General features: G+C 45.1%; 1 long non-coding RNA gene across 3 annotated transcripts; it reads left to right on the top strand.

Moving 5' to 3' along the window:
• The first annotated feature begins 8,094 nt into the window (after positions 1 to 8,094).
• LOC125295084 lies at positions 8,095 to 10,831 on the top strand. 3 transcript variants are annotated; one of them, XR_007193626.1, is made up of 3 exons: positions 8,095 to 8,164; positions 8,865 to 8,950; positions 10,763 to 10,831. It is a non-coding gene; the product is annotated as an uncharacterized LOC125295084 (long non-coding RNA). The 3 variants fall into 3 exon arrangements; XR_007193627.1 differs by having other exon boundaries at positions 8,115 to 8,307; XR_007193628.1 differs by having other exon boundaries at positions 8,115 to 8,675.
• Positions 10,832 to 12,014: the final 1,183 nt, after the last annotated feature.

Here is a 12,014-nt window from a genome sequence, read left to right as displayed (position 1 = left end):
AGACGTTCTTGAAACAGAGGAAGACACTGTGGACCCTTGCTTACGTGAAGCAACTGACACAACAGACACACTATCGGATGGTTCAACCTCTTCATTATGTTTCACAGACTCCGCAACATGTAGGTGGACCTCTTCCACCGATGCTTTGGCCTTTTCCATGAAATCCATAAAACTGTTTGCCTTGGGCTTAAACCATCTAATTTGATCATCATTCATTTCATCCTCAGATGTCAAGTGAAGCAGAGCTCGGACTGATTTATTAAGCTAGCAAAACTCGTCAAAAAGGTTATTGAACTGAACCGTCATTGACTCAACCACATAGTGAAAAGTGTTCACTATTTCAATACATTTCACTTCTGTAACCCTTGAAGTCATCTTACACTTCATATGTGTAACACATACACTGGTTGCCAGTTAAGTCACGCATCGCCTACAAGATCCTCCTGCTCACCTACAAATCTCTCCATGGACTCTCACCACAATACCTCACAGACCTCCTCCAACCCTACACTCAGTCACGCTCCCTGCGGTCCTCTGACAAGGACCTGCTGGCCACCCCCCGCACCAGGTTGCGGACTTTTGGGGGCAGGGCTTTCTCTGCAAACGCTCCCACACTCTGGAACAATCTACCAATCCATGTCCGCTCTGCCCCGTCCCTGCCCATGTTCAAAAAGCACCTCAAAACATTTATTTTCACCACCTTTGACCCTAACCCCCACCCCAATTGTAAAGCGACTTTGGGCACTGTAATAAATGTGGGTTTTCTTTGTTTTGCAATTAGATATTTGCAATAAATACCAAAGCCTGCAAATTAACACAACCTGTTGTTTGGGCAAATGTAACAATCTTTATTATTAATTCATATGTAAACATTAATATGGATTTAAAATGTGCAGGGGGTTCACGGAAGCAAAGGCAGTAAATAGCAGCAGAGTAACCAGCTTCATTAAATTGTCACTCATTAAAGGTAGACGTTAAATCGCACACCGACACTGGCACACACATCACCCTATAAGAAGGCACTGCAAACTATTTAATCACTCCACTCTGAGAATTACACACACACCCACAACTGTCCAAGAGAAGTTACAATAACTCTGCATACACAACTGCCCCACTAAGCCCGTTATCATCCCCCCAATGCACTCCTAAGAACACATACACACACAAGCACGCGCACACGCACACACATGCAGTAAAATGTTCACTTAACTAGCCGACCGGCGACACCCCCTCCTGGGGTCTGAGTTTGTGGCGCTGATTTCCGAGTTCCCAATGGAGCTGGACAGCGCAGACGTGGAGGGAGGACGTATCGGCTCACCCCACACCACGGAACACCAGACAGCAGACAGACGCGGCTCCCCACTCTACTAAGGCCCCGGCCCTGACTACATACAGGAGGCAGCAAACCTCCCCTCTTAACTCAGGAAGCGAATAACCCGGCTAGGCTACCTGTCTTCGTCGCCGGCAATCCTAAATGACTGCGAACGACACCCTCCCGCATCCAAGAGTGTCGAACAGCAGCCGTCAGGTGATCTCCCCTCTCGCTTCCCCCATTCCCCTTTTGTCAGTTCTGTTTCAGGTAACCCCAATCAGCCTCACCTGTTGCAGTTCATTCAATTAGTCCAAATTCAGTCCCAGCTGATTAACAATCCCCACAGTCCCACAATTCACTCACATCACACTTCCCCTTGAAAAAAAAGGACTCGTCCCCGAGTCACCCCTTGGCCTGATGTTTTTTACTCAGTTTTTTCTACAGTAGACAATGTCTCCCTCAACTTAGACACATAATTGTCCACAGAGGTAAAGGTCTCTTGAGGTCCAACCCCTAACATAACATCAATAGGCAAGACAATTTCCTGTCCAAACAACACTCTGTAGGGAGTGAAAGAGGTGCTAGCATGGACACTGCTTCGATAAGCTAACATAACATAAGGCAAAATTCAATTAGCCCATCGGACTGGGGATGGTAAGGAGATGTCCTAGATTTATGCATGTGCAAAAGTTTACACAATTCTTTAAACAAAGTCGACTCAAAATTACGACCTTGGTCGGAGTGAAGGCTCCGAGGCACCCCAAACCGGCACACCCATTTCTCGGTCAACACTTTGGCCACAGTGGCCGCTTCTTGGTTTGGCAATGGAAAAGCCTTTGTCCACTTAGAGAAATAATCACCAATAACCAGTATATATTGATTCTTCCCCGGTGTCAGTGGTAAAGGACCAAGGATGTCAAGGGCTACTCATTCAAAAGGCCTAGATGTAACTGATGGCTGCAAAGGTGCACACGGTTGCTTGCCCTGAGCCTTGCGGGAACCACAATCAACACATTCCCGCACCCACCCCCTGACATCCTCAAACCAGCCTGGCCAATAGAATCGGTCCTTAACCTTCCCCTGCAGTTTTTGCACCCCCAGATGACCTGCGGTGGAGACACTATGAAGCTGCACCATTGCCCGAGGCAACACCACCTGCACCTGGGAAGCAGCATCTGAGTGAGCAGGCGGAATCCTTACTAATCTAGCCCCCCGTACTTCAAGCTGACCCCAGACAGGAGCATATTTTTGCAGATCGAGATCATCTGGCTTCAATCTACCATCAGCTTGTTTTTTATACTCAATTATCCGGCCCAACTCTCTATCAGCTATTTGTGCCTGAGACAGCTCATCCATTTCTACAGACCCTACACGGGACGGACACTCCTGCACTGCACAGACCTTTGGTTCGACCGCATCAGCCACTGCCTGAGGATTATGTGGATTCGACCGATGCCTTTCCTCAAGGAAAACAGGCAGCCTGGAAAGGGCATCAGCATTGCTATGCAATTTACCTGGGCGATGGACAATCTCATATTGAAAATTAGCAAGCTGCTCGACCCAGCGAGCCAGCTGTCCCTCCAAGCCCTGGAAATTGTGCAACCAGCGTAGTGAGTTATGATCGGTTCGCAATACAAAGGCCTTCCCCAACAAGTAATGTCGAAAATGCTTAGTGAAAGTAACCATACTCAAAAGTTCCTTTTTTGTTGTGGCATATTTGCGTTCCTGCTTTGTAAGAGCTCTACTAGCATACGCCACCACACGCTCCAACCCACCATCCTCTTGGGATAACACTGCCCCAATCCCCACATCACTCGCGTCTGTATCCAAGACGAATGGCTTATTGGGGTCTGGATAAGCCAATACAGGAGCAGTGATTAAGCAAGTTTTTAGTCGATCAAAAGCGCTTTGACAGTTGTCACTCCATCGAAACCGCCTTCCCTTCTCTGTCAACTAGTGCAAAGGGCGAGCAATATCCGCAAATCCTCTCACAAAGCGTCTGTAATATGAAGCTAGCCCAAGGAAACTCTGCACCTCAGTCTGACAAGTGGGAACAGGCCACTCCCTTACTGCCTGCACCTTAGCTGGATCTGGCATTACTCCTTCAGCGGAGATAACATGTCCGAGATAATGAACCTGTGTGGAAAATAGATCACATTTAGATGGCTTGACCTTCAAGTAAGCCTGCCGCAACTTCCCCAGAACACCATCCAGCCGTGTCAGATGCTCATGGAAAGTGCGTCCAAAGACGATTATGTCATCTAAATAAACTAAACAAGTAGTCCACTGCAGATCAGCGAGTACAAGGTCCATCAGACGCTGAAAAGTGCTAGGCGCATTACAAAGGCCAAAACTTAGAACATTGAACTCGAACAACCCCTGGCGTGTGGCAAACGCGGTCTTAGGACCATACTTTGGGTCGACCTCGACCTGCCAATAGCCACTTACTAAATCTATAGTAGAAAACCAACACGCATGGCTTAGGCTATCCAAAGCATCGTCAATTCTGGGAAGGGGATACGCGTCCTTTCTAGTCACTTCATTGAGCTTCCTTTAGTCCACGCAAAATCTCAACCCGCCCCCTTTCTTCTTAACCAACACCACTGGTGCTGCCCACGGGCTACAAGAAGGGCTGATAATACCACCAGCAAGCATTTGCTTCAGATTGTCGGTCACCTCCTGCTGTAAGTGAAGTGGGACTCTGCGCGGGTGCATCTTAACTGGTTTGGAATCACCTGTATCAATCTTGTGTAGGGTCAGATGGGTCGTGCCTAAATCAGCCTCTCCCTGACTAAAGACTGCCATGTTGTTATGAAGCAAATCCCTAACAGCTTCCAACTGTCCAATGCACACTTTCTTCCCCTACACAACTCCCTGACATGTCATGATCCACTTCTACATCAGTAAATAAAGTGCCTACTTTCATTCCACTTTTTAACATTAAGCCATCATTAGTCACATTGATAACTCGAATGGGCAAGACACCTTGCTGGACCCTGCAAATAACTCGAGCTACCAAAATGTCACAATGTTTAGAGATGGAAGGAGAGGGCTCCAACATCCCTTGAGCATAATCTCCCCAACCACTTTGGAGCTGACCCAGAACAATGGCTTCACTGCGAGGGGGCACCACCGTATCGGCCTGAATAACAACCGGTTGCGGCTCCAAAGAGGGATTAAGATATATCAGAGGGAACGTCTGGCCCATTATTTGGCAGTGTTTATTGCGCAGATCAACCACCGCACCATACTGCGATAAAAAGTCAAACCCGAGCAAACTGTCTCTAGAGGGAACATCGGATACTAAAAACTCTGCAACCAGTGCAAGCGAACCAAGTTGACACACAGTCTGCCAGCAACCAAACACATGCACCCCCATTAGCTGCCATAGCCCTACCTTTATACCCTTCCAGGTCACACCCCCCCTTAGTTATAGACAGCCAGAATTGCTTTGGAATAACAGTACGTGAAGCGCCAGTATCTACAAGTACAGGACAATCAAACCCACCTATTTTAGCGTTAAGGTAGCCGGAACCTCCCTTCAAAACATCAAGGGCCATGGTAGATGCAGAAGAGGGGGCGAGCATTTGGCCCTCTGTGCGCGCCCCCTCTAGTTTCCCTGCAGATAAGGACAGTCCCGACGAATGTGGCGATTACACCCACATTCCCAGCATCCCCCATTACGATCTGTACCCCATCTAGAAGATGACACAGGTGGTTTAGATGAACGCAGAAATGGAGTTGACTCTGGTGGTGTTGAAGTGGGGATAGAGCCACTAGGACTGACTACCGCTTTCACAGCAGTTTGCAGCGATTTCACTTCCTGCCGTAGGCCCTCTACAACCCCCAGCAGGGAATCAATTCGCTCATCACTGGCAGACCTTTCCACAACTCCACGTACTCTACAATCAAGTGCCAACGCCCCACCCTCTAGACCCCTAATGAGATCCAGCTCAGCAGCTAGGTTGATAGCATCCTCTAGTGTTGCTGGTTTAGAACTACGCAAGCTCACACGCAAATCCCCATTTCCCACATTCGCAATGAAATGATCCTTGGCCAGTAGATCTTGAGTGGTAATATCGGCAGAGGGATACGCTTTAACAACTAGTCGTCTAAGTGACATGCCAAATTCTCTAATTGTCTCATTGTGTAGTCTCTTACGGGAAGAGAAACTAGCCCGGTTCCAATCAGCACCATCACAGGGATCTAAGCACCTACCCCTAGCATCTCTTAAAGGAACACGCCACCCAATGTCAGTAGTAATATATGTTCTTACCTTAACTTTCACGAGTTGAGTCATACCTCTCCCGTGTCGGTACGTGCACTTAAATGCTCTGGTGCGCGGCTGGACTGTGTTAGCATGTTGCTATGCTAGCGGGCTAGCCGTAGAAGTAATCAAAAACATCCACGTTTTCCCGACTTAAAAACAGTTGCACGAGTAGTTGATAGAAATGTCTACGGCCACGCAACACGAAACGTGGCGATTTTCCAAGCGAATAAACAGGAGAACTACAATGTGTGGCGCAATAGCACTTGGGAGTACTTCGACCTAGCGTAGTAGTATTGTTAACACCTAATTGTAGATCCCATCCACCACAGAGTTTAGAATCCATGCTGGTTCGACCCTCAGCCTCTCCCTCCCCTCTGAGCGAGAGAGAGGCACACACACTAGAGATGCGCTGATGGGCTATTATTTCAACCATAACTGCATAGCAAATTTATCATCCATCAGCACCAAAGTTTTTTGACCAATTTTCAAAACCGCACCCGCCCACCATCCACTGGTTGATTTAATGTAGGCCTAGGCTATATGGGTGATGCAGCGCTGCTGACGTGAGGCTAGAAAGCCCTTGCCTGTTCTAGAAAGACTGATCCAATGCAGCAAATATATTAAAAGGCTAAAGTCATATATTGGCTATGTTGTAGCCTATCCCCTAGAATATCAGCAGCAAACTCAGTCTCTGTCTCGCAAAACAGTCTCCAAATAAAACGCACATCGGCCTGTTGCCTATTCTGCCAGCTTGTGACAATATATCGTCCAAAATGCTTGATTGCATTGCATTCTCCACATTTTTAGCTGAATTTTCATGTACCACATCAGCATTTTTGTTCAGTGAATCTTTTGTAAATTGCTTTACAATTACCGTCGGGCCTATAGGCCTATTGCCTGGCTTGCCTCAGCTTCGGTCACGTCCTTTTACAATTTTATCATTGTAATAGGCTAAAAAACGCAATTTGCCACATAATTTCAACATGCTCCTGGCCTACTAATTAATGCCTATTGTACTTTATTTTTTGCAAAAAGAAAGAAATCCTTGATAAAATAACACTATAGGCTATAAAATTCACATTATAGGCTACTTTACGCACTGTTATGTCAGGGTGACTGACAAGCCTGTTCTGAAGACTCCCATTCATTTTGACTGCACGGGAAGAGAGCGCGTCTTTTTCAGTCAGACAGCGCAATTAATTTTATAGCAGGCCATCGGACAAACTATATATCCTTTCGATATTAAAGAAACTCGACTCCATTCATTCTGAAAGTCCACCGCACAACAGTGCAACGTGCATGTTCACATTTTTAGTAGGCTAACAACCGCCAAACTTGCTTGCTTGCCTTACACATCTAAGTTTTCCGACTATTTCTTACCTTCTTTTTCCGCTGTGGATGTTATTGAGTTTGTAGAAGTTTTAGCTCTTACGTTCTGAACATCTCGCACTGCCATCGCCCGATGTCATTTCTGAGTCATATCACTCTCTGTCTCTCTTTTAAATGCCTATTCCCTGAATGGTAGGCTACAATTACTAAGTGTTTTATATATAGGCTAATATCGAAACAAAATAACCCAGGCAGTTTCATCTAGGATATAACACAGGTTGAAGTCAACGTCAAGTTGGTTCTATTTCGGGAGGTGAATGTGTGTAAACATCTGTAGATGACTCAGAAATGACATCGGAAGACAAGGAGTGAATAGTGGCAAGAGGCAAGCCGAAGGCTGCTGACAAGGTCCCGACGCTATTGTAAAGCAATTTACAAAAGATTCACTGAACAAAAATGCTGATGTGGTACATGAAAAAAAACATGATATATTGTCACAAGCTGGCAGAATAGGCAACAGGCCGATGTGCGTTTTATTTGGAGACTGTTTTGCGAGACAGAGACTGAGTTTGCTGCTGATATTCTAGGGATAGGCTACAACATAGCCAATGTACGACTTTAGACTTTTAATATATTTGCTGCATTGGATCAGTCTTTCTAGAACAGGCAAGGGCTTTCTAGCCTCAAGTCAGCAGCGCTGCATCGCCCATATAGCCTACATTAAAACAACCAGCTGATGGTGGTTTTTGAAAATTGGTCAAAACTTTGGTGCTGATGGATGGCTGATGGATGATAAGTTTTGCTATGCAGTTATGGTTGAAATAATAGCCCATCAGCTTATCTCTATGTGTGTGCCTCTCTCTGGCTCAGGGGAGGGAGAGGCTGAGGGTCGATCCAGCATGGATTCTAAACTCTGTGGTGGATGGGATCTACAATTAGGTGTTAACAATACTACTACGCTGGGTCGGTAAAGTCCCCAGTGCTATTAGCCACACATTGTAGTTCTCCTGTTTAATCGCTTGGAAAATCGCCATGCGTTTCGTGGTTAAGTGGCCGTAGACATTTCCATCAACTACTCGTGCAACTGTATTTAAGTCAGGAAAACGTGGATTTTTTTGATTACTTCTACGGCTAGTTACGGCAAAGCCCGCTAGCATAGCAACATGCTAACACAGTCCAGCCGCGCACCAGAGCGTTTGAGTGCACCTACCGACACGGGTGAGGTATTGACTCAACTCGTGAAAGTTAAGGTAAGAACATATATTACTACTGACATTGGGTGGCGTGTTCCTTTAAACACCTTTCACGTCTTTTCTATCACCAAACCGAGTATGTTCTATCACATCCAATCGACAATTTTGTGGTGCTTTCAATAGTATTGAAGACTGTTTTGGTGAGTTTCACTTTATTTCCTAAAGTAAAAGTGTAGGCTATCTGTAATACTGAGTTCAATGAAGATATTACAGAACATGCTAGCTGCTAACTGTATAAAACCATCACCATTACCCAAATACAGCTCAGTTCTGTAAGTGTTTTTATTTTTTTCTGATGTTTTTATGTTAGAAAGGGAAATGTGTTTAAGATTATTCCCTATCTTTTGACATTTCGTGGATTATTTTACGGTTAAATAACATTATGTTAACTTAGCGTTTTGTGAGACCGTTTGGTGTTGCCATGGCGATACAGTCAGTGGCGAGGGAAATGGCATGTACTAACATTATTTACTGAGTGTTTTATTTACTTTTATGGCCTGTTGTGCAGGTGAGTTTATCAGTTTTCTTTCTATGATACAGACAGTTAGCTGTGCACTTCATCTCTCCCTGAGTGTTGGTGACACGCCCATTTTTGGGCCTGTCCTGTGCTGTGTATGAACATGAACCAGAAAAATAAAGTGTCTAATATCTGTAAGCGTTTGCCTGAAATTTGATCACAAATTCAATCTTATTATAGAAGCTATCATGAAATGGAAGCCAGGGCTGGAAGAGGAGGTGGAGCTCCTAAAACATGCCCCTGCAGCCCACACCAAAAGTTTAAAGGTGAGTTGAAACAAGAGAGGCAAATATCCCTCCAAATCAATTATACGAACATGCCGACTATTAGGGAACAATTATCATATTTTTGTACACCACCTCAAAATGATATGCAGATCCATGCCCTACTTTTTAAGCTTGTTCACAAGACGTGGTTACTCGTCTTCATCTTCAAGCCAAACAATAACCATGGCGGCTTGACGCCATCTACATGACGCTGCTTTTTTTTTTTTTTAAACTGGTTATTATTTTCCCCTGTCATGATTTATGTGCACAATGTATCAGCCTTTTGTGGCCAAGTTTTTTCCTTACCGGTAGGCTAAAGGTGTGAAAGCGGTAAGAGGAAATACACCTGATGGTTTTGTGTAGACATAGCCCAATTCTAGGCGAGACCTCTTTGTGCAACAAGCTACAAAACTCCAAAACAATGAAGCTTATAGCTTACAGTAATGACCGGCGTTCTATACATTATCCCGCTTATTATACGGCTACTTGCCAAAACGAAATAATAAACTCCCCACGATATGACTTTAGCCTACATAACCTAGCCTATTTGTTACCGTTCATCGTGGCATTTGCTGAGAAACAAATAGTTCGCAACACACGCTGCTGAACTTAAATCAAACGTTCTTTAGAACACAGCTGATCAACCGTCTGCTTTCACGTTTGAATGAAGTTCCAGTCCTTGCGTAGTGATATGAAAGACATTAATCAGAAGCACAAAACCCGTTGCCATTGACAGCGGTCATTAAATGCTTTGCCGGTGATTTATGTAGATAGCCTGGCGGGCCATCCTATATCATTGAAATGTATAGTCTGGAATCGAATCATTCACCTGCTTAATCCAAGGGGCGGGCAGAGAATTGTCTTTCAAACTGCCTAGGCATGCAATAGGCCAGCGCTACGACCATATCCGTATCCGGTCGGCAAAACGGCAAATACATCCTTCTTCGAAAGGAATGACTTAAGTGCATTGTGTTGCTCTACTTTCAAAGAAAAGCACAAGTCCAACTCCTCCAAGTTGGACGCCAACGCCGATTCAAACAACCGCTCTTCGATCGCCATAGCCACCTTCGTTGTTGTTCACCGTCGCAGGATGTCGTTATCCTGTTAAGCCCGCCTTAAGACTCTCTAACGAAATAGAGCGCTGTGATTGGAGAACATCCACGGTGTTAAGCCAATAGAAATTCCTATGGTTCGATACTAGACGTACAGGCTGAGCAAATTAATTTGCTGCCGCTAGGGTGCGTCTAGATTTCTAGGCTATTATGTAGATTTAACATAGGCCCGAACGTTGGGAAGGCCCATTCATGTGAATGGAACGTTCTGCAGCACTCTGAAGAGCCGTGTAATAAATGTGCATACCGTATACCGGATCATACCGCGACCATTTCACTCTCACACTCGCGTTATATCAACGCATTTACAATCCTCAATGCTTCTAATGAGCACAGACTGATAACAGTATGAACTAAACTTAACAAAGGAGCAGTATCAATACTTATGGGTAGGTTATCTGAATGTACACAGTTATAATAATAATAATATTAAGACAGAAACACCATCCGCATCTCCAGTCCACTGCTCCGTTATTCCCGCGACTTGGTAGCCTACCGTCGGCGCCGGCATCCTCACACTTGATCTAGGCTACAAGTGCAAAAGGCTGGAAGAAATGACCCAGCAGCAGCAAAAAAAGTCTAGCGTAACCAGCTATTGGCATATCCTATTTAAGTTTTGACTAAATGTAAAATGACTGTTGACTGAATGTAAAATTAATATAAATGCACTCACCTGTTCTCTTTTATTTGTTCTTCACAGGGTCGGATGGAACAGCAGGTGGAAGACCATCCGCAAAATTGAATTTCCACATTATTTTAAATAAAATATGATTTATATTTGTTAGTGTACAGCTGTCTTTTCTTTTGAATAGGCTCAACATTAGCAACAGCCAGTCAAAATGCAGGTAAAATATGAATACAAGGATACAAGGAAGTTTATTGTCACATGCATATAGTTACTGGAAGTAAGAAATGCAGTGAAATTATGTCTGGTGTCAGCCTATTTGTGCAAAGTGGAAATAAAAAGTGCAGTAGAAGAGGGGGTTAGTAGATTAAGTGGCAAGGGCTGCATAAGAAGGTGGGGGAGGATTGGAATTGGGGGGGCACCAACAAGGAGCACCCAAGAGCAACAGGGGCAAGGAAAAACTCCCTTACCAAGGAAGAAACCTTGGGCAGATCCACGGCTAACCCAACTGCCAGGGGTCGTGTGTGTGTTGGGGGGATGACAGGGGGAGATGGGATAATGTGCTGTGTATGTGGGGAGAGGGCAGTGTGCAATACGTGTGTTGGAGAAGCTTCCTCATGAGACAATGTGCTGTGTATTGGGGGGGGCAATGTGCTGTAAGTATGTTGGGGATGTGTGTTGGAGAAGCTTCCTGATTAAATAATGTGCTGTGTATGTAGGGGAGAGGGCAGTGTACTGCAAGTATGGTGAAGGGACGTACTATTGCAAGCAGATTACTGTATGTATGATGTATGTGAGTGATGAAGATGTGTGTGTGGGCGGGAGGGGAGTGTAGCAGTGACTGTGTGTGTGTGAGTGTAGTGTGTGTGTGGGTAGGTGGGGGCAGTGTGCTGTGAGTATGTAGAGGATGTGTGTTGAAGAAGATCCTGAAGACAATGTGCTGTGTATGTAGGGAGGGGGGGGCAGTGTGCAGCAAGTAGAGGAGGCTTACTTGAGCAAGCAGTGTGCTGTATGTATGTGAGGTGATGACAGTGATGATGTAAGTGTGTGTGTTTTTTGTGTGTGTGTTGGGGATGGGGGCAGAAAGGCTAGGCAATCAAGGACATGGGTAGATGGAGGAGAAATCAAAAATAATAAATAAAAAGTTCTATGGAGATGTGATATGTGTGAAGTCAGATATGTGTGTGTGTGTGTGTGTGTGTGTTTTGACGTGTGATGAAATAAGAAAATAAATAAAAGGTCTGTAGCATAGGGTGAGGGATGTAAAAGTGCTAAAAGTCTAGTAGGTGTGTGTGTGTGGGGGGGCATGAGTGCTGAGGAGTGAATG

This window comes from Alosa alosa, chromosome 5, assembly GCF_017589495.1.
Source record: "Alosa alosa isolate M-15738 ecotype Scorff River chromosome 5, AALO_Geno_1.1, whole genome shotgun sequence".
Taxonomy (NCBI): Eukaryota; Metazoa; Chordata; class Actinopteri; order Clupeiformes; family Clupeidae; genus Alosa; species Alosa alosa.
Note: the sequence above shows the minus strand (reverse complement) of the source record. Positions and strands in the feature narration are given on the sequence as shown.